The sequence below is a fragment of the Acipenser ruthenus genome, chromosome 25, assembly GCF_902713425.1.
Source record: "Acipenser ruthenus chromosome 25, fAciRut3.2 maternal haplotype, whole genome shotgun sequence".
Lineage (NCBI taxonomy): Eukaryota > Metazoa > Chordata > Actinopteri > Acipenseriformes > Acipenseridae > Acipenser > Acipenser ruthenus.
The window spans coordinates 23103770-23127293 of record NC_081213.1 but is presented as its reverse complement, the minus strand read 5'-3'; the positions used below and the strand labels follow the sequence as shown (position 1 = coordinate 23127293).

General features: G+C 36.6%; 1 protein-coding gene across 2 annotated transcripts in view; it reads right to left on the bottom strand.

Moving 5' to 3' along the window:
• LOC117413733 (prickle-like protein 2) overlaps nt 1-23524 on the bottom strand; it is a 72553-nt gene that overhangs the window by 18891 nt on the left and 30138 nt on the right. Inside the window, exon 1 of one of the 2 annotated variants that reach the window (XM_058999672.1) lies at nt 15245-15595. The exons of the other annotated variant lie outside the window; for it this stretch is intronic. The gene's annotated coding sequence lies outside the window, so the exon portion shown is untranslated. Of the gene's footprint in view, nt 1-15244; nt 15596-23524 lie in introns of those variants that run through there. 2 annotated transcript variants of the gene reach the window in all.

Below are 23524 nucleotides of genomic sequence, written 5' to 3'. Positions count from 1 at the left end.
AATAAAAATAAAACAATTCTGCTTGCATGATGTGGAAACTTTTTGACTGACCAAAACCCTTACAGGCTTAATCAAAATAATTGAAGTCTGGAAATCCGATTTGAATCTTGTTCTGTTAGCAGAAAACATTCCCCTGGTACAAACACGAGTGGAATTATATGAATGAAATGACACGCACTGCATCATTTCACAAGACTGGAAACAAATGGATTTCCAAATCATTTAAGACACAAGGTAACAATACTATATTCCACTGTCTACACATTCTTGACCTATTTTATTGATCTAAAACAGCGACAGATCCAAGTACTGCCACCATTTCACAAAACAGTATATCAATCCTGCTGGTGTTCCCCCCCCCCCCCAGGAGTGAGTTGGCCTACATTACTACACCACACAAACAACAACAAATTCAGGCGTCATTCTCTGGATCATTAAAACAGAGACCAGCTTTTACATTTTGAATTTCAGAATTTATAATTTACCCCTGCAGTTTTACTATTAATTACATGCTGGCTCTGGCCTCAACATGCACCTTACTTTGTATATTTAGCAAAAATAGAAAAAAAACAATTCCTCATCAGCTATGCATCCGTTTAACACGTTTAAATCATTAAAAAAAGAATGTATACATTATAACAGTATCAATTACCTTTTCCCCTCTACTTATCACTGTGTAGAGATTTGAAAAAGAACCACACTGCAGCTCTTCTCAGCCACGGCACCATTTCTTGGTCAATCATAATGCTTGACTGCAGTTTTACATGGCATTTACTCCAACCAGTAATAAATATGTCACAGCACTGGGTACGTACCATAACACATGTACCGAGTAACTGAGCGTTTTAATATGTGGTTTATGTATTCCTGTGCTAAAACCATTCATTTGGCCAAGTACTTTGTGAGTCTGCCATAATCCAAAACCTGTTTTTATTTTATTCTGCAACAAAACACATTTAGTAATGCAAAAGGCTTGCACCAGATTGTAACGAATTAGAACACTTGTGAATGCAAAGAGCTGCCATGCATTTACCAGTGTATAAACGCTTTATACATCTAGTTTTTTGTTTCTTTAGCAGTATATTTTCCCTCAGGCCTAATCAACAAAATTGAAAATGGGCTGGCCATGAAACAGAGGGGGGAAAAAACACATAACTTCCCAAAAAATGGGTGCCCCATTCTAATTTGATTTTAATCTTGCAAAAAATAACACTATTATGATAAGAACAGGAGCCCAATTTCTCAGAATAGCATTTTGCTAAAATGGCGGCTTTTCATGTGGCAACTGTAGATGGGTATCAGTCTAAAACAAACAAAGGTGGGTCATATCCTGATCCAACAGCTGACTCGTTTGGTCTTTCATGTTTCTTAGGGCGTCAAGATAACTGCATACCTATCGAAGAATAAGCAGCCATTACGCCAGACAGCACTGGAACCCATTTTCCCCACTTCCAGCTGATTTCCTGTTGTAAAAAAAGGCAAAAATCTATTTCCTGGAAAAGTTCTCACAAAACTATTTTGTTTCATTGTATAGGGCTTGTTTTTGCCACTAAAAATGACCTTGTGAAATGCCAGAGAAAAGAGCAACTTTATGAAGGGTCACCACAGAAACGATTACTATTAAGGAACAATATTGTTTCTCTTCCTCACCATACTTTCTACCGTAAGGAAAAAGAAGTCTTTGAGAATGAATATATTATTTATGACCTACTTTAAGACTGCCATATCTTTTTTAGTTTGATATTATAAAAATTGGGTCAGAGAAACAAAACGAGCAATTTTTCATTTTATATAAAAAGATTAAATTTATAAAATAAAGGTTTGCTGTACTGAGGGGGAGGGTTGAGTATAACAGGCTGGCACTGAGTGAGGACTAAACATTGTTGCTAGGCGCTGCCGACTACTGCATTGAAAATTGCAGGGTCAAAAGTGCCACCCATCATCATACAACTCATCTGTTAAACATTTCAGTATGGACTCACCAGGATCAACATATTGAGGCACATTATTAACATTTTCAAATGTGCCCCAGTAGAAACTGCAGTCACCGTCTTACAGAAATACACATAAAAAGACACCCGGCAGAGAAATCCCAGCAAATGTGAAAATCATGAGCACTAAGGGCAGCACCAAACATTGCAAGTCAAATGTAGCACTACTTACTATTGTTAGGAGGGTTGGTGGTCCAGTGGTAAAGAAAGGGGCTTACCAGGAGGTTCCGGGTTCAATCCCAGCTCAGCCACTGACTCAGTGTGTGTGACCCTGAGCATATTGTAAGTGACTCTGCAGCAGCAGTTGGGAAGCATAGTTCACCCCCTAGTCTCTGTAAGTCGCTTTGGATAAAAGCGTCTGCTAAATGACTAACTAATATTAATAATAAAAATAATGATAAATGCTTATTACTGTCCATTAAAAGAGGCTGTTTCCCTGTAGCTGGTGAGCTACAAAGCTACAGTTACCAGTTACCAAGAGACGACTACCGTTTTCTTCTAACCCAAATAAAATGTTTTTCCTGTGTAGCAGTTCTGCTAACACCATTTCTTTACCTCTAACGCCAGATTTCACTTGTGAAATACTCCCAGTGGGAGAAATCCATTATGCCAACCTGCAAATCAATAACAAGATGGGAGCAGGTGTCAGAACTTTTCTCATCCAAATGGAATACATTACTAAGAGACTTCAAGGTGGCTGAGCCACATGATAATCCTTTTCATTCCGAACCATTACTCAAGGTCACCACAGTACTGAAGAGTGAGATGCTGTTTCTGATTTCTACTAACAGGTGCTGCAGACATATATATGTGATTTACTGAGCACAATGTGATGTAGGAAAGAAAACTGGTATTGATCTTTGCAACTTCCACAAACCTTATGATCTTACTGTATGTGATGCAAGGAAACGGAAATTGTTTGACACTAACTTGACCAAAATGCACTAGATTCTAAATTCTAGAAATAAACTTTAGAATATTAGAAACATATCTATAATACCATTTTTACAAAGGTGTTTAAATATTTGTCTTGGGGGAGACTATTATAATCTTGTGTGTCACCAAGGAAGGAAGGATGCACGTTTGAATGGCTAATTTGAATGGTTTATTCAGAACATATTACATATATTCTAAAGTCTTTTTAAATAAATTAGGTTGAATAATGGCTTAAAAAAAAAAAAAAAATCCTCCAAGCATTTGCATGTTTAATTTCGCAAGACACACTCCCACAAGAAACCTGTGAACAGAATCTTTGTCATTAAGCCATGTCATGTTCCATTTGTGAACAGCTTTTCTACTTGGGCACATACTGTATCTGTACAGTGATATTGTTTAGATTCTGTATTGGTGCATACAACAGGGACCCCTGTCAAACACCCTTTCTGTTTGGACACCATTTCGTTCAACACACCACGATTTAAATACATTTCTATGTGTCAACAAACTAAAAGCTCAAATTCAAATGCTGCCAGCAGCAGTTCCAAGATGTTTTTTTTTTCGATGGAAACAGACTGGGTATGTAAAAACAAGCCAAACAAAATAGCACCTTCGAGCACTTCTAGTTCTGCCGAGTCTGCTAAAAACATTCAAAGCATTCAGGGTTTATAACTACAGTATAATATCTCTGTTACGCACCGGACAGTGATAGTGTGTCTGGGGCTATTTTTATTTTACCTAATCAGAGATCTATAAAATTGCTAATCTTTATGAACAGATAGACAACCATTTGCACTCTGTTTAAAAGACTGAAATGTGCAGTTAACTTCATTATATATCAATTGTTCAGTTCTTGCTGCGTCCTTGGATGAGCAGCTTACTGAATTATAAACAAGACAAGTGTATAAAAAGACCTTGGACTCCTGCAAGGGAATTTGTTGGGTTTTAAAGTGCTGAAATATGAGTTGCAAAAATGTCAGCATTCACTTCTGTCTTTTGTAAATTACGTTTTTAAACCAATAACCAAAGAAATTCCAAAACACAACAATGTAAGCTATCAGCATTACACGTCAAAAATCGTAATATTTTGTTCCAGAAAAAATAAAAAAGGACCAACAATACCCATGCTTAATTCTTAACCTTATGCAATGCGATTCTTTCTGTGGAATTAACACAGTCACATGATTGTGAGCTTCTGTCTTCAATGACTTGTCAGTTTGGATCTGAAATGAAGTAGGTTTATAGCTGTGTTAAAGAAAGCAGATTAACATACAATCCCGATCTCCTGTATAATTAGCAACATGAAAGGTTATTTAAGGTTGGGGTACTGCATTATATTCCATGTCAAGTCATTAAATATATTTTTCCCATAAAAAATATAAAGGGTGTGTTATGAGTTGGAATAAACTTCTATTTCAGCCTTACAACACTCTATAACAGAACGTTTTCAGACCGTGTTTATCTCCAGTGATCGCCTGCTGTACTTTTCTGTAGTTATATTTGTCTGTGACCCAAAAATAATAAAAAAAGTATATAAATAATGGATACAACTACAAGTTTATTCTCACGAAAGTGCAATATTACTCTGTAGATGACCTACATACTGAAACCTTTTTTTGTGTCTGCGTCTCTGGCCACATTTTGCTTAGTGGAAATTAGATGGAAATTTCTGAATCATTTGGTTTTCAAATTGCTCAACTCAAATCTATCGGTTTATAATAGAGACTGAGTGCAATAAAATGATTCAATCTGATTACACTTCTGTAATTTAGCGTTTGTGTTATGTATAAATTCAATTAAAGGAAAACAAAAAGTGAAAATTAATATTAAAATTAACTGCATTACTTTTAACATTAACTATAGTAAGTATTATTTCAGTATGATATTACCCAAGCTACTTATTGCCATGTTGTAATTTATTAATTTAACATCATCGTTTTGTGTTTCATTCTCGTAATTGTTATAACAAAATGTTTGATTTATAAAATTGCTCTACTATATATAAAAAGGTGGTTTTAATGAAAGACAAAATCTTCCATTGTTAAATAGCCCAATTACTGATTTCCCTTAGGAGTCTCTATTGTCACATCTGAGGGCCACGCATCACAAAAAAAGAAAGAAAAAAGACTGTCACCACATTCCCGTACAGGGAAACCATAACTGAAGATCACAGACTTTCATTTTGAAAGTGAGCCCAAATAAACTGTCACAGAAACATTTTAAACAACATAAAACTCTGCATCCAGTTTTGCTTTCCTCCTGGCTAGTGATTCAACACTTGACGTTAATTCATTTTAAAAATGGCTTGTGGTTGAAATATGCATGCATTGTTATCTCTGCTTGTCTTGACTCCTCTGAACCAGTTATTGTATATTTCATTGGCACGCAGGCTCACTTTAAAAAGGCAACAATGTGCCGATAAAAAGCAATGATATCTCCCACTACCAAAAGATGATTGGGCTGTTGAATAAACCTGACTAAATCAGGCAGCTGACAACTCTTACAAATATAAAGCAGGCCTTCTAAGGCAGTATACAGATACCGATTGTACAAAAGATGTCTGACTGCATCATGCTCAGAGCAACACCCCACAGTAGAGCAGGGAGGTCATTGCTTCAGCTGTCAGAGTCTAGTATCCTTGAAAACCCAAATTAATCAGACACTTAGACAGGGGCCTAAAGGTGAACTCAATGAAACGGTAAGCCAATGTACTGAAGCTGTATCTCTTCATCCAGTAATGCAATAGTCTTCTGGTTCAGTAAATCTCCAGCTTCAGTCAATACAGGACACGGCTCGGCTTTCATGCTCATGTGACCTTTAGAAACCTGGCTTAGGATACTGATCATTTGCATTTAGCTGCTGCATTAAGTGATCGTGGTTTTAAAAAAACAAAACAAAAAAACACGTCTAAATGCTGCATTAAAATCCGCATGATTGACCTTAACAATAAGCATGATCATTATACATATTTAAATAACATTTGATTATTAATGTCATAGAAAATTTCTGTTAGCTTTTAATTGTCTGAATGCTGCTTGCTAGTGCATGGCTTGGCATTTGCAGGTTCTTTACCTCCATCAACAGCAATTTATCCATTAAATCTGCCAAATTAGCTCTGATTAGCATTGATGCGTCTTAGCAAGCACATTCTGTGATATTACATGATTTTATCATTACCGAAAAAAAATTCTTCTATAATGACAGATATGGCATAAAATCTTATCTGCATGTACATTTTTAAGGAAAAAATCGAAATTGGCTTAGTCTTTAACATGGCTTAGGTCGGTAAAGACTTTTTATCCTTGACCTGCAACATAAGCACATTCAAAATGTAAACAGCTTCCACAAGAGGCAGGGGAACATCCCCCCAGTGCAAGTTCATTCCCCTCACTGCACTCTAACAGTGAATTACCATATAGAAAAGGGGGGTGAAATTCCCCACCTCTCTGGCCATAAACTTGTGCAAACTTTGAAGATCCTGAGTTGTCCAGTTCAACTTTAAAAAAAACAAACAAGCTTCATTTTACTGCCTATTTAGGAATACAAAGCCTTTAAGAATGATCTGGATAGTAAAATATGAAAACTGCAGAATATATGCAGTAAACCATTTATTTTCCACTTCAAAGAATTAGCAGAATTAGTTACTTTTGTTATGATTTACATGCAAACCAACAATCCTGTGGATGTAAAAACACACGTGGTATATAACGGTTTAATACACTTATAAAATAAGAAAAATACCAAACTGAATTAAACTTAGATATTGCTATATTTGATATGATTAAAAGAAACCTACAGGTGTTGTGCCTATGTTGATAGAATGAACATAATATGCTAATTAGCCCCTCCTTTATATTTTTACCATTTAACTTGCAACTGTTCTATTTTGAAAAGTGGTCTAACATGTCCTTTGTGGTAACCATGTCTTTCTAAAATAGCACAACTATGGTTTTAATAAAATACAGAATGCTCACGTTAACGTGTATTGGGGTGTGGAGTTGGATTTTCTTTAAACTGATTACATACAATTATGAATGCAAATCTTAAATCTAAGCAAACATTTAACACAGCTGCTACTGCCACCCTTTCATTATTTCTGAAATACTCGTACCCAGCAGGATTAAAGCTATGGAGTTTAGGGAACCATAATTGTTTACACATGGAAGCTGTGTACATTAAGACATACCATGTGATGAAGAGTGTATTAACTGACATAGCTGAATATCACCTGTGCATCAGAGCTCAAAAATACTGTAACTGGGTTCACCACAGCAGGAGAATATAAACAACCAAAACTGTCATATTACAGTATATTTAAAAACACTTAGTGGATGCTGCACATCTTTCCAGACTAAGAACTGCAAGTGGACTCCATATGCTGATTATTGGCTTTTAGAATCTGCTGGTCTGAAATAATTTCATGTCTGAGAATAATAAACGCTGTTTGTAATTGCCAATTTTAAAACAGCATTCCAGTATTGAATTTTCATCTCAACAGAGATGGTTAACTCCCTATTAGATACTGTGCCTTTTATTTAGACCCATGAAAGCACTCTGGCTTACATGCTTTTACTTCAGTACTTCTGGACATTGTCATGTGTCGCAACGTTCATTTGGCTGTAAAAATCCTACAATAAGCTACAGCACCACCAACTAAATGGAAGGAATCCAAGAGGCAATCCAGACACAGGGCAGTGAGAGGGCTGGCATGTGGTCAGAGCAATGACTTCAGCCTCAGAACAAGTGAGTCATTAAAAAAAAAAAAAAAAGGACACGCATTGCAGTCACCTTTTCTCGTTCAATTACGCAGCCCCCTTTGAAGAGCTGCGAGAGGTTTGAATGCAGCCGGTATGACATCACACCTGCGCACTGTGGCGTGATGACGTTAATCATTATTCCACCCCCGCGCTGAAAGAGAGCATGCAGCAGGCAGCCACCACTGATGCTCGATTGCCATGAGAACCGAGCACAGTAACTGTGAAACTATGGGGGAAGAGAATCAAGCTGTGAAATCACCATGGAGACAACAAGAAGATTTAAATTAAAAGGTAACAAGTTTGAGGACATTGTCCTGCTTCAAAGCCAGGAACTTGTTATTAGGTTTTTAAATACCAAGAACAGAAAATGATCCATTTGGATAGAAAGACCTCGTATCGCTTTGCTAAGATGCAGGCATTTTAACATCACAATGGGCATCTTAAACTCTATTTACACTTGACGAACTAAGACTGCTATTTATACCATTTTAAAGAATGCCCCAATTTAACAGGCATTTATTCAGCCTGTTGTTCCTCCTCCCTCTTCTCTGCAAAAACAGTAAAGAATTAAGTCAGTCCTAGTCAAAATAATCACTGAACACATGATGATGTTGTTTTCAGCACAAACATCCTTTTTGCAATATGAGGCTGTAGCACATAACGTTGCCAGGGGAAGTACAATGGTACCACAGTAGTGAATGATTAGGACAAAGGAGGCCTGACGTTTCCAGGGTTAAAAAAACAAAAAACAAAAGCAGGTCATATTCACACATGCACACCACTTCTGATTCAATCTACTGGAGGCCCTGAAGGTCCATGTACTGTAACACAAACAGACAATCTAACAGATACACTTTCTAGCTATTACTCTACTACTGTATACATTGGGTCAATGCACTTTCCCAGCCATGTCAGATACTGAATAGAGACCAGAAATAATAATTTTAAGGTCTCAATGTACAGTAAATCATCTTTACTTTGTATTTGTTTGCTGTGCTGCCACACAGTATATTTTGAATGCACTGCAAACATATGCTTGCATGGTTAAATGGTATAACAGAGAAGTCAAGAAACATTCCCTTGAGGAAAGATCCTTACAGGGCAATTCCAATGACACTACAATATTAGTTTTGCCTGACTGCCACACAAATGACCTCTGAACAAAAGGAACTCTTCTTTGAAGACTTCATCTAGTTAAGTTTAAAGACTCAGTGCCTGTCAATTCCCTTGGTACTAAAAATAAACTAATAAAACATGTTATCACATGATTGCACATGTGACTTTAGTCAACGAAACACGCAAAGTCTTAAAGTCTTAAATACATATTGTAGCTGGGCAGGGCTAGAGTTTATTTTGGAAGGCAACAGAATATTTTAAGCCGCATGTGCGGCTGTGTTTTTCTTTCAGCAGGGAGTAAGTTGATTTGATAGACAGGTATGGCTCCCACAAGGACTATATAGATGTCCCTTGCACTGTTCCCTACAATGACAGACCTTATACTTAGACCTTATAATTAGCCATGCTATTTTTTCTGAGGAGATAATTACCCTATGGTTTAGTCTGTAGGCAACATTACTGCTCACATTAAAGTCTATAACAATAAATAGAACGCAGTAGAAAAACAAACGATGATGAAAATAATGCTTCCAATAATGATATGCAAGTGTGTAAAAATTATAGAAGGTACAAAGTAAATAATCTTAAAAAACTCCATAGTTGTTGTTTTTTCATCACTCGGTGTAGTACAACAAGCTTGGTGATATTTTATTTTACACACACAGTAAATATATATTTTTTTCTTTTTAGTACATTCTGGAATTGATATATCTTGCCAACTTTTTTTATTGACTCTATTGAAACTATTGCACAGCAAGAGACCAAGACACACAGCAATATCAAAATTATAGAGATCATTTAAAAGGGAATGTCCATTTACTCAGTGCCCAACAGATTTAATTAATTGTTTACTGAAAGATTTAATATCATAATATGGGAGTTCAAGCTCATCTAAATATCTGCCAAATGTTAACAGGTAATACACAGAATCTGGGACCAGCCGTGAAGGTACAGTTCAATATAGGGTTAAATAAATGACTGACTCTACAAAAAGCAATTTTTTAAGAAATATTTTTCCACTCACTAATATATAGATTTGTTATCACAATAAATTATTTTCCAGCATAGCGTGTTTCCCAGAGTTGGCACAAAGGTTCACCACACTGGCACACTTCAAGAACATGTTCAACAAAAGGCTGCAATTGTTTATACAAGCAGCCAGTTGTCTAGACCCACTCTTACCAATGTGTCGTTTTCTGTCCCTGACTATTCAAGCTGCTTTTTGCAAGAAGGGGTGCCAGAGGAGTAAGAAAAGCTTAGGAGCACGCAAATGAAAGACAACCCCAGTAGACAGGAGCTCCATGGCACACAAATACTCAAAACTCTGCAAGACTAGCTGTAGGCAACAATATGCACAACACACTTATAATGGTATCAATAAGGAGATTAAACAGTCTGTTCTGAACATTTTTACATATATCTTAAGAATGTAAACATACTGCACAAAATGTTTTCAAACTGAAAAGCTGTGAAATGTTCTAGAAACCCGCGTTCTCTTTTTCTTTTTTGCTTAAAAAAATGCAAACAAAAAGCCATCCATTTTAGCTGTCTTTTAATCAATATGAATGCTTCTAAGTGTTGTTACAATTGTGGCTTTACAGATTGCAGCATTTTAAAAGGACATACTGTCATTTCAGCATCGCATCCTTTTGTGAAAATGATATTTTTATACAATACTACCTGAAGCCATGATCAATGACATGCATCAGCTTTCTTGGAGGGGGAGGGAGGTGGGGGAAGAGGGAGAAAATGAGGGGAACAAAACAAGTGACAGTCTGTGTGCATGCTAAAACCAGATCGGTTGAAAGGGTCGTGAAAGAAATACGGTTTACAAAAAATATATCTTCTTATCAATAGAAATCAATGAACAAATAGCATGTTCATCAAACACTACTTTCTTGTCTGTTGCGGTGTATGCCACCCAAGACATATTTAGGGAGATTTCAATCTCATGGTATCTTCCCTTAGACAGACCACTAAAATCACCCACACCCATACTGTACCACAAATATGTAACAAGGGTAATTTACACTACTGCAAGGAATGCAACTGAATTTCACATAGACCCTGTGAACTAAAATTTATTGTCCCCCATCACCCAGCCAGATATTTGATTGGTACCAAAAGATCTGCAGCAATTTCCCTGCCACCCCCACCGTGAGGGAAATCAATAACCCCACTGTGCGAGACGCACATTCAGAAGCTCCCTGCATGTCTCTGGACCAGACTGATCTCAATGGCAACATCACAGCAATAGTCAGGTATCCCAAGCTGAAAATAAAGGCTTTTAAGGATCTGCCTTATTCCTTTCATGAACAGAATGGCCGTTTTCAATGTGTTTTAGTACTAGGTGGTATCAGAATGCTTGAAACTAACCCTAGGATTCCATTTTAACTATTGGATTCCTATCCTTACGACAGCCTTTAAAAAAGTACTAAACAACAAAAACTATGATAATCGTGTGCAATTATCCAATTCAAGCCCCAAATGCCAAAAGACATAAAAATAAATAAATATTTGGTACATTTTAAAAAAGCCTCTATAAAAATGCATTTACCAGTTTGGTAGTGGCAGATATACACCGTTTGGCTTGTTCAATCTGTGATGTTTACAATCATTATCATATAAGGATAGATTATTTACCCAATATGTTAGCTATATATTGTTATATCAATATATTTTTGAATAGTTTTTTAAGTTTTTTGTTTAAAAAGACTCTCTAACCCTCCCATCTCCCACTGTCCCCCTCCCCTATAATTAAATTTCAGTACCACACAACCGGGTAAAAACACTTTCGAATTGTCTCACCTCCTGCCAACCTGCACGTTGGACCTTGAAAGCTTCACCTGATCCATGAACGCCTGTAAATCCAAATTAAACAGAGTAATCATCGAAGGCTAATAGCTTGACATTCATGGCTCTGTGAGTCTGTTTCCTCAAGCACATCATGAAATCTGCATAGCATGAAGCCTGCAGCTGAAGCTGTAGGATACTCCAATGGAATTCCCAGTGCCTGAAGGGGTCACATGACCTGGGGCGCAAAATTGGCTGCTCAGCTGGATCCCGGATCACAGACATTAAGTGATGAAGCCCACAGGAGTCCAAATGACCTTGCTGGAAATGATATCTTAGCTGAAAGTTATTTTACTAAATAAGGTTTGAAATAATACCAATTAACAGCAAAAATGCTCCCCTCAATTAGACCATTTGCATTGGGTGCATATGCAGTTACTATACTTTATGGGATTTAGTGTTTTTTTTGTTTTTGTTTTCATAAAAATGTGACCATCTAGTTTAAAGCATTTTGATACCCGAAAGAATACTGCTCAGTGTTAACCACTCTCTACAGTATCTATCTTTATAATCCTTAAACAAACAATAATACCCTTACACAGCTTTACAAGACAGTCACACTGCACTGATACAAGCTTGCAAATTAAATAGATTGTACAAATGTACATGAAAAACCCTCAGTGCACACATTAACTATTTTAATCATTACAATCTGCATAAAGCCTTATAAAACACACATCCCCATAAGATTAACAAATAGAGACTGGTTAGTGCTTATATCACAGCCATTTGTTATTTAAAATTATACTACCTTAATCCAGTACTCCCAGGACTAAAACATCTGCTCTTATGTACCTAGCGTACTTTGCTATCAACAAACACACCAAGCTAGTCAACAAACAGTAACTAAGGGTGAAATTAAACCCAATTAACACAACCCACTGTTAAAACCTAATGGTGCAACACTTGCTTTAATTAGCTGAAAGACAAAGCTCTTCTAAGGAGGTATATCCTGACTTCAGGCTGTCTTTACCCTAATAAAACTGGGCTTCCTCCAACTTTTTTTTTTTTTGCATTTCTAGTATATTTTATGGGGCCTTGGAGTGAACTGTTCATGATACAAACAAGATGCACTTGTAACCAGGATAGCAATACCATGATTAAAGTGCATAGACATACTTTTTGAATTGCCATGCTTGGTTTTACCCAGAAATCAGAATAGGTGGATTAAAAAGCATTTTGAAAAGTACTGTGCTATAATGGAACAGCCAAGTCCCAAGAGTCAGTTTTGGAAGTGCTGCTTTTGGATTGAAATAAAATAATTTAAAATGTTGTGACATAATGGTGGAATTAAAGTTCTTACGCAGGGAGGGACATGAAATCTAAGGAAAAACTGAGGCGGTGCAGACCATGTAGTTTAGAGATCTTCCTGAGGGCTTTGTTAAAAACAATATATAATAAGCTTCACTTTTTAAAACTCGGTCAATTGAAACAGGCTGTTTATGAATTTCAAAACTGTTTGATGTACTGTATGTGGAATGGGCGAGGCAGAACATTATTTTTTATAATTTTCACATGGAACAAAACAGCTCAAAAGCATTAAAAAGAGCACAAACTGTTGCCCAAGGGCCTTGACTATGTGGATTCATGGTAATTTGTTTTCATTAAAACGTGAGTAAGGATCCATCCTACAGACCCTCCAATAGATTAGACTAACAACAACACACAGTGTGTAATATATATATATATATATAAAATTAAACAAACACAACCAGCACAGTTAAATATAGTAAACTGACAACAGCTGCAGAAAGAGTTCCCTGAATATCTCAGCATTAAAGAAATAACCAGAATTCTTGAGGTTAAATGTCTGGAGCTTATTTAAATCAAAATAGTTCTGTATCCAAGGTTGAAAGGTCAGGGCACAACAATCGTAGGTTCCGAAATATTTGTGAGACATGTAGGGCTGGAAGCATGGTGATGACAGGGTATTCAGCTCTTCCTCTTGAAGGGAGGGACTGAAAGCAGGGGCCACTGGCTTTAGCTAGTTAAGTCCTTCAATCCCATCCCTGTATGCCTTGCCGCTTATCAGGAGCATGAGTAGTCACAGCAGCAGTTACTCCAGCCCCATGACTCTCCCAGTGGTAGTCACTGTTTCCAGGCAGGGATCAACTGTATTGAGATCAAGATTGATACAGTGGAGAGCTCCTGGAAATTTGACCACCAGGTTAAAAGCCAAGGGTCATACAAATTCTAATGGATAGGATCCAGGAATATGTTAAGGCAGTGTGATGCACAACGTTGTACAGCTTTTTCTTTTCTTCTGGCGCTTGTTATGATAAAAGGGATGAAAAAATCTATATTACACAATGGTTTCTTTACAAATAATCTATTATAGGAACTGGGGAAAAAACACACACACACACACGTATATTATTGAGAATGAAGAATTTATCTTCTCTCTACCATGGTGTTGATGTAAAAAAACAGAAAAAAAAACAAGTAAAAAAGGGCAAATAAGTTGGAGCAGAATGATGCTCTGCTGGGACCGCCCACTCAACAGAAATATTCACTTGTTTCGAAACAAAGGTTCACCATATCTCTTTTTTTATTCATTCAAAATCTAAATTTACTGTATCTTTCATCCATTTACCTCTGTTTCCACTATATTCCGGAATAGCTTTTCACCACTGTCTTTAAATCTGTACACAATTACAGATCAGTGACATTTTATTGGTGTTGCTTCTGCACAGAAAGCTCCTTAGAAATGGCTGGATGATTAAAGCTTGATCAAAACCATTGGTTAACTTAACCCCAAATGAAAATGCACGCCTATATTTTGACAAGATGTCCGGGCATTTAGCCATAATAGAATGTATCTACTGTTTGTCTTTAAAGAAGATCACAATACGTTTGGTAAATCAGAACTGTGCTTCATACCCGTCAAAAGAATAAATAAATACAAATAAAAATTAGAATTAACTAAAATGTCAGAGCTGGTACAAAATCACTACATCAGTGTAATCATTTCGAGTGCTAATCTTGACATATCCTAGATCAAGCACACAAAAGCGAACAAAAAAAACAAAAAACTGTGCTTGAACAAAAGACCAGTAAAAAAGAGTTCAAGAGTTAAAAATAAAATAAAAGGTATGCTGAACAACCAGCTGTCAAATGGTTCCAGATTTGCATCCTGTCAGTCCACTCAAATCCCAACAACAGCTGAAATGACATCAACTTCTCCTTTTTTCAAGAGCTAAAGATAAGCAACAGACTCCCATAGGCAAAGCAGCTTTTCATTGGAGACAGTGTTTACTTACGTGAAAGAAGTTAAGAGGCGCTTGAATAACAAGCATAAAAATCATTCCAGATTTGTGCTCTAATATTTGCCTGCCACGTGTTGCTGCTGGCAGCACAGGACATTCAAACTTGTATAGGTACCTTTTTGCACAGGAATCTAAACCATTCATTTATAAGCTGTGATTCCATTAGTAACATATTTAGAAAAGGACGGTCACATTACCAAAAGAGAGAAGAGAGCTTAGTGTACGAGATCCCTCAAAATCAAGACATTCACTTAGATTTCAGTCCTCTAATCTAGTGAACAGATGTACAGTCTCACAGAATCACATATTTATGTACTGTACTTACCTTTTTTCTCTCCACCCAATTCAGGTATTAAATAGAATAGGATCGGAAAATAAAACTCGGCAAAAAAAAACAAACACACGCAATAAAAAAAATAAATAAATAAATCACTGCAGCAAAAAACTGAACACCACTTTCAATGTCCTCTTAATGAGAAAAATCTGGTTCCTGAGAAAAAAAAAAAGATGGAAAAAAAGGCTTTGAGGCCCTCCAGGGTACTCAGCAAGAGGTGGAGAAGCATTCTAATCTAGACTGCTGACTGTGTTTGCTGCTGATCCACAGCCATGTGGAGTGGTTTTACCATTCAGAGGTGCTGAGAGTATAAGGAATGCAGGTTAGTTCACTTGGTTGGGAGCTGCTTAGGCTTCCTCCAGCACATGAAAAAGTGACACCCACCTAACCTCTAGCCTATTGGAGTGAGTCACCAGCCATTATCCAATCCCAGACCAGCAATCAGACTTAGATTAATATCGTAAGAGTCTGCAGTGCCAGAGCTCTGGAATAAGTGGGGGAGAAGCAGCAACAAAAACAAGACCTGGTTTTGGATAAACTAGAGGAAAAAAAGAAAGTGCAACAAACAGAACAGGACTGTTTCTGCAAACTCGCAAGCTTGTGCATTTATTTATTTTTGACTGGAAAGGTGGGAGTCTATGAAGTAATCTAAATATCTAGCACGCAGACGCGATTCATAAATTACTCATGCTTGCACTTTCCAAGTAAATACACTGTAGCTTTCAAATGGTTCTCATTACATTTAACCTCTTCAGTACTGTGATACAAAGTACCATGTAACATCATTGTCAAAAGAGCTTTTTGTGTGTGTACATAGTTTTTCGTGTGAATGGTTAGGAAGTAGTATGATGCATGTAAAACCTGGTCTTTGTAACTTCAACCAAAAAAGTGTGTGGTCCCCAAACTGACCTTTTACAGACTTTCCATGCATGAACCTAACATTTTAACTCTTAAGATGTTTTGTATGTCCAACAGGAAATGTTAAAAGTATAACAAACCCTACAGTAAAATCTGGGTGCTGTAAGTGATAAAAGCCAGTGCACTGATGCCCAGGAGACAGCAAAGTTAAACTGTAAAAGCCTCATTGTGATTGCCCTGGTAAGAAAGGTTTTACATAAAGTTAATAAAAGGTAACTTTGCTTTTAAAGAAGGTTAAATGAAGTACAAAAGAAGTTAAGCATATTCATTTCCAAATATATGTAAACTTAAGTCTTTAGGGTTAAACTTAATCGTTTGACCTTGGCAATTGAGCTCTCCGTCAGTCTTTATCATTAGTCATAAACTAGTTTCTCAAATTCGACTGTTAGGTTGGGGAATTGTGAAGCATTATTTTACTTAAGCATTTTTTTCACAATGTACTCCCTCACCATTTCACTATCTATACAGGATAAAGGCAGTGCATTAGTGAAAAGTTCATTACTCACTAAAGTATGGCAATTAGGCCAACAGTGAATAAACCAAATTTGTGAATTACTGAATCATGAGAAATCACCACTACAGAAAACCTCAACAAACCCTATATATATATATATATATATATATATATATATATATATATATATATATATATATATATATATATATATACACACACACACACACACACACAGTGCCTTGCAAAAGTATAAAATAAAAAACTGAAATATCTTGCTTGCATAAGTATTCAACCTGTGCTGTGGAAGCTCGCAGTTTACACCGATGAAAGAAATTGCCCTAACGAGGACACAGTTACCTTACCATTGGCCTCCACCTGTGAACCATTAAAGTTGCTGTCACATTTTCTGGATAAAAACCCCACTGTTGAAGGATCATTGGTCAGGCTGTGAATCTGAAGGAAAATGAAGACCAAAGAGCATTCTACAGAAGTTAGAGATAAAGTAATACAAATGCATAGATTAGGGAAAGGGTACAAAATAATATCCATGTGTTTGGATATCCTAGTGAGCACAGTTGGATCAATTATCAGGAAGTGGAAGCTGCATCACACCACCCAGGCACTGCCAAGAAAAGGCCGTCCCTCAAAACTCAGCGCTCAAACAAGAAAGAGACTTGTGAGAGAAGCCACAGAGAGGCCAACAATCACTTTGAAGGAGCTACAGAGTTCAGTGGCTGGGAGTGGAGTAATGGTGCACCAGTCAACCACATCAGGAGCTCTGCATAACACTGGCCTGTATGGGAGGGTGGCAAGAAAGAAGCCGTTACTCAAAAAGTACCATCTGAAAGCACGTCTGGAGTTTGCCAGAAAGCATGAAAGTGACCCAGCTGCGATGTGGGAAAAGGTTTTGTGGTCAGATGAGACCGAAATAGAGCTTTTTGGCCAAAACTCAAAGCGCTATGTGTGGCGCAAACCTAACACTGCCCATGCCTCAAGACACACCATCCCTACAGTGATGTATGGTGGTGGCAGCATCATGCTGTGGGGATGATTCTCATCAACAGGGACTGGGCATCTCGTTAAAATTGAAGGAAGAATGGATGAAGCAAAATACAGGGAAATACTGCAAGAGAACCTGCTTCAGTCTGCTAAAAAACTGAAGCTTGGGAGGAAATTCACCTTTCAGCAGGACAATGATCCCAAGCACAAGGCCAAAGCCACATTGGAGTGGCTCAAGAACAAAAAGGTGAATGTCCTACAGTGGCCCAGTCAAAGTCCCAATCTCAATCCCATTGAGAATCTGTGGCACTATTTGAAAATTGTGGTCCACAAGCATCGTCCAACCAACCTGAACAACCTGGAGCAAATATGCCAAGAAGAATGGGCCAAAATCACTCCGACACTGTGTGCAAAGCTGGTACATACTTACCCCAAAAGACTTAAAGCTGTTATTGCAGCGAAAGGTGGCTCTACCAAATATTAATGTGTGGGGGTTGAATACTTATGCAAGCAAGATATTTCAGTTTTTTATTTTTCTTAAAAATATTTCCCAACATAAAACCAATACAATAATTGATTTTGAGTTTCAGTGTTTTAAAATAAAATATCAAACAGAACGAAATTTCAATGTACCATTAGTAATTCAGTAATATGAGAGAATTGGTCAGGGGTCTGAATACTTTTGCAAGGCAATGTGTATATATATACACACACACACATATATATATATATATATATATATATATATATATAAGCGTGTTTTCAATAGGGATTGATTAAATCAAGGCTTTCTGTAAATTTCAAGAAAGAAGAGCTAAACCAGTGTTTGGGGATAACAAACAAATATGCAAGTAGTTATTTCAAAATGAAATATAATCCATCATTAACTCATTAATTTCCTTAATGAATATACAGCGAATAAAAAGCATGGTTTAAACCTTCAGTGCTTTAACAAGCCCAGCCTACCTTGACTAAAGTGAAGCATTCTGTCTATTAATACTGTACCCCTTAATGAAATGGTGAACCTGATGCCAAAACGAACAGCTTGTAAAATCCCATGGCTTTGTTAATAAGCAGTTTACTGTTAAAATTCAACATCCCTGTGCCAGGCATAACATTTCATAGTATGAAATGCCCAAATTTGTGCAAACCCACACACTGTTTTCATGCCCTCTGAACATGCTTTTCAACAATATTTGGCAAATTTCTTTCATCCCAGTTTTGGGCTTTATGGAGGGTAATACTACGACAGCCAGCTAGTCCATGTTCGAGAGGTTTGTGGACATGAATGAAGGAGAAACCCACAGGGTCCAGATTGTGGCTCTTTGCCCAGAAGATGTCAAAAATGGAACTATACATACAAGGCTATTACTCTTCCACTGCTCACATAACTTAGATGTTTTAATACAGTTTCCAGAATTGGCAATGATTAATCAGGTGTAATGTACTTTTCTATTTTTAAGCATGTATGTCAGTCATCAGTACATTCTTCAGTTAATCCTAACATCCTAACGAATGGTAAAATACAAGGTCAGGGCTGAAAAACATAATATTAAAACAATTAGATTTTTGTTCATAAAAACAAGCATATTGCTGTACCTTAACCCACTGCACCACCAAGCACGCTAAACATGTATAACCTTCACATGTACATTTCAAATTTAGTTAGATGTTTATGGTGGAATAACTGTAAAGAACCATAAAATGCTCCTGTTTTAAAAAAGCAGTGTCAGTGTTTAAATCCATACCCAACACTACCACTAATACCAACATCCAAAGGAAACCAATTCCACTTAATTACTAGATGGAGAAATCAATCACGTGAGAGCTCTGGTGTTCGCTCCTGTGGAGATGAAAGCATGGCAGCTGTGTGGACACTTCTGGTCTTGCAGCATTACTATTACTATACAAAATGTGTAGCTGCAGGATTAAATAACAGGCTGTTAAAAAGATACATTGTTTATTTGATCTCTTTTATAGTCTGAAAGTCAGCTCTTTAATAGGAATTGTATAATTTTATAAATAAGTATTACACATACAGTATCAGACAGACCTACCGATTAAAAAAAAGTCTTTTTTTTTTCTTTCTTCAAATATTAAAGCCATTATATTGAAGGCTGTTGAGGAAATCATTTTTTTTTCTGAACACCAATTAAGTGTTCAGTAAAAACAACTAAATCTTATCTGTCATATTATCTGCTTTACTGCTGGATTGAAAGGAAAATGCCCTCTAAACCTTGTCTAGACAGTGTATAAAGTTATGTGTAAGATTTTACATTTTGTAACACAAGACAAACTATACTTAAATAAAGCCTGGTGAAGAACATTGAGGGAAATTCATTCCAATCACTAAATGATCCACAATCCTACAATGAGCTACATAAACTACCACGTAATGTTTCAAACCGTGGTTTGCAAAATCATGAATTATTTCCCCATAATGAGTCCGAATGTGATTGTCAGTTCATAGGCCTGTTATTGGGGAAGGATTTCCTGCTTCAGAGTGGGAAGCCATGGCCTGCAGAGACCATACTTGACCCCGAGCCAAGGAATAAAAACTGTTCTCGCCTGAGGCTCTTGGCAGGGTCTGTGCTATTGAAAATGTCTGTAAGATGTACAGAAGGGAGAAGTGTACAAGGAAAATTAAGAATAGTATCACCACCATGAATGCAAAAGAATGTCTTTGTCATCTCAATAGAGCTTTAAAAAGACTCCTTTTCAAAAATATAAGCTTGTTGCAAAATGAAACGCTTCTGCTTAGTACTCTGCCAAGTGTGGAATTCACATTAGACTGATTCAGTAATGGATACTAGTACTGTTTAAGCTTGCTTTTTTATATTTCTTTACCCTCAAGATACATAAAAACGCTAGTTCTATATTCTTTAACGTGTTTAATTAGAAACTATCGTATTTTCTTTGGCATATTTAGATCATCTCTCCAAACCAATAGTTGCTATTTTTTCATTGTTTGTTGGCTCATTACTGCACTAGCTAACCGACATACAGCTGCTGCCATGATCTTGTTATAAAGAGATGATTATTATTGTCCTGTATTAAGCCTCCGAGGCAGGAGCAGTTTGTTGTCTTGCCTTAAAGTCCATTTATAAGAGAAACATTACTGCCTTTATGAAGGCTTTAATTTCGCATGTGAACAAATGCATTGATGCTCTCAAAGCTTATCTGTCTCTCAAAGCTATACGCTACATGAGCGCAATCCAGATGCATCAAACACACACACACACACACACACACACACACACACACACACACACACACACACACACACACACAGCTATAGCCAAAAGTTTTGCATCACCTGTCATTTTAGGATTGAGACATAATTAAAAAAAAAAAACCTTTAAAAAATGTATGAATATAATTTAGATCTTTTATTTAACATCATGTAATCAAAAGAAACTACAAAATTATATTAACACTTGAAATGTATTTGCTTACGATTGAGAGGCGCCCTGAATAAGGGCGTCTGCTAAGAAATAAATAATAATAATAATAATAATAATAATAATAATAATAATAATAATTATAATAATATTGCAAAAGTCTACCGGAAGCCATAATGGTAGTACAGGATTTCATGTTTGATTTTGAAAGCTCCCATTTTAGCAATTTTTATAATTTTTCTGTTAAGTATATGGAAAACTGCAAAACAGGTTTCATTCGACTTTATAAAGCAAAGTTAGTTAATTCTATAGGGTGATGCCAAACTTTTGACCATATATATATATATATATATATATATATATATATATATTTGTGGAACTTCAGTTATAAGCTGAAATCAATTCTGAGTCAGTGAGAAATGCATCAGAACAAATGTGTTATAAAATAGGTGCATTAGGAGGAAGAGACCATGTTTGGTGTATATTTGTATGTATTACAGTTTCTTGACAAGCTGTCACATTACAGATTACTTGTATAAAACAAGCAGAGGTATAGAAATGAAAAACAGTATCGCACTGAATAAAATACCAATGTATTTAGCTGCTCAGAAACTGACACTACACTCTGCTGAGCAGAACGAATGCCCCCTGGATTTTCACAGACAGCGCTGATGAAATTAAAGCAGAAATAATGATCTGTGTGGGTTGCTTTCTGGTACACCATAAATCCTTGGAAGCCGGCTAATATATGTGGCACCGCACTGCGTTTTATAAAGGAAAATCTGTGAACATGTACAGTACATGCAAGTGCCTGACATGGATATTATACCTCTTGCAAAAGTACCCATTTCCTTTAACCATCCTGCATGGACAAAGACCTTCCAAGTAATTGGACCATGGTAATTGAGAAGTTCTCCCAAAATTGCTTTTCTTTTGTCAGAAGTACAATCCCATCTGGGATCATTCAAGTGTCCAACACACACACAGACCTAGCCACAGCAGATAAATGCTTTCTTTTCCAGACAGGTTTTATATCCAGAGAGCTCCTGGGCTGAGTCTCCCACTGGACACCTCATCCCGTGACACAATCAATCACTGGATATTACGACTATTGAAAGGTTGCATACTGGCCAACAGTCCTGCTGCTCTCTCTTCAATATTGATCTGTTTCCAATGACCACTAAAACAATACTTCCTCCCATCTATATTGGTGTCAAGTCTGGAGAAGGGCACAAAATGGATGCTACTTAGACAAAACGCTTTGTCAGTGATAACACAAGAAGATATTGACATCTCAAAGACACTTTTTCCAATTGCACCTTTAACAGCAGTGAAATGTAAGAGTTTACAATTAGTGATGACTCCTGTTAAGAAACAGAAAAAAAAGAGCAGTGATAAAACATCACTGGCATTAATCAATGGGTTGTCAAACTGTAGCTGTTCCTGCAACACTGTCATTGACTAACCGCTCAGACTGGTTAGTCTTTTAGGCATTATGAATGAAGTGCATTGATTGCTGATTAATAATGAGGAAGTCATTTTAAACTTTAAAATCTACATTGTTGGGCTAAGAACATTAAAACAGCACATGCAAACCCATAGAAATTCAATAGCTTTTTGTGCATGCTTCTCTATAAAAACTTGTCTTACGAGGTAGACTTGTGGCAATAATCAGCCAATTACCAACCCTGTGACCAGGGGGTCTTGATAATGATTTGATTCAGCCAAATGTTAAGTAATTAAAAAGCTGATGTGATATTGCAGTAATGTTGAGCAGTCAAATCCACTTAATTGGAATCACCTGGGATCAGAAAATTATTTTACAATGGCAATTTTCAGTTATCAGATTTTAATTACTCTGGGGAAAGAGTATGAGAAGTGTGTTGTAGGTGGTCAATTTAATTGAACTGCACACATGTACAAAAACGTAATATTCCTACTATACAGGTAAATATATCTATTGCACCCTTTTCCTGTTTATACTTTAGTATGGGCCTAAATGTTAGTACCTACTGTAACTTAAACAAGAAAGTGGGGATAAGACCAAATTCACAGAGGCTGGAATCATGTAGATTTTAAATGACCAGAACATGAAATCCGCTAGCAGAAAGGAAGATATAGATTGTTACATTAAGGATTTTTGATTTTACATACATTTTCTACACATATATATATATATATATATATATATATATATATATATATATATATATATATATATATATATATATATACACACACACACACACATTTGGCATCAACATGTAGCTTTAATAGGTTTATGGAGGTAAAATATAAGTACAAATTAAACATGAGGGGCAATACATTATTTAAAACCTGATATTGCAATTGAATAGGTCTATACTTATTTTGACATCCCTGCCAGGCACAAACACATAGGGGATTTATATGCATGGAAATCAAGAAGCAATGCATCCCCTCAAGCATGTGGATGCTGTGCGAGTGCCTGTTATTGAGTCAAATATCAATAGGATG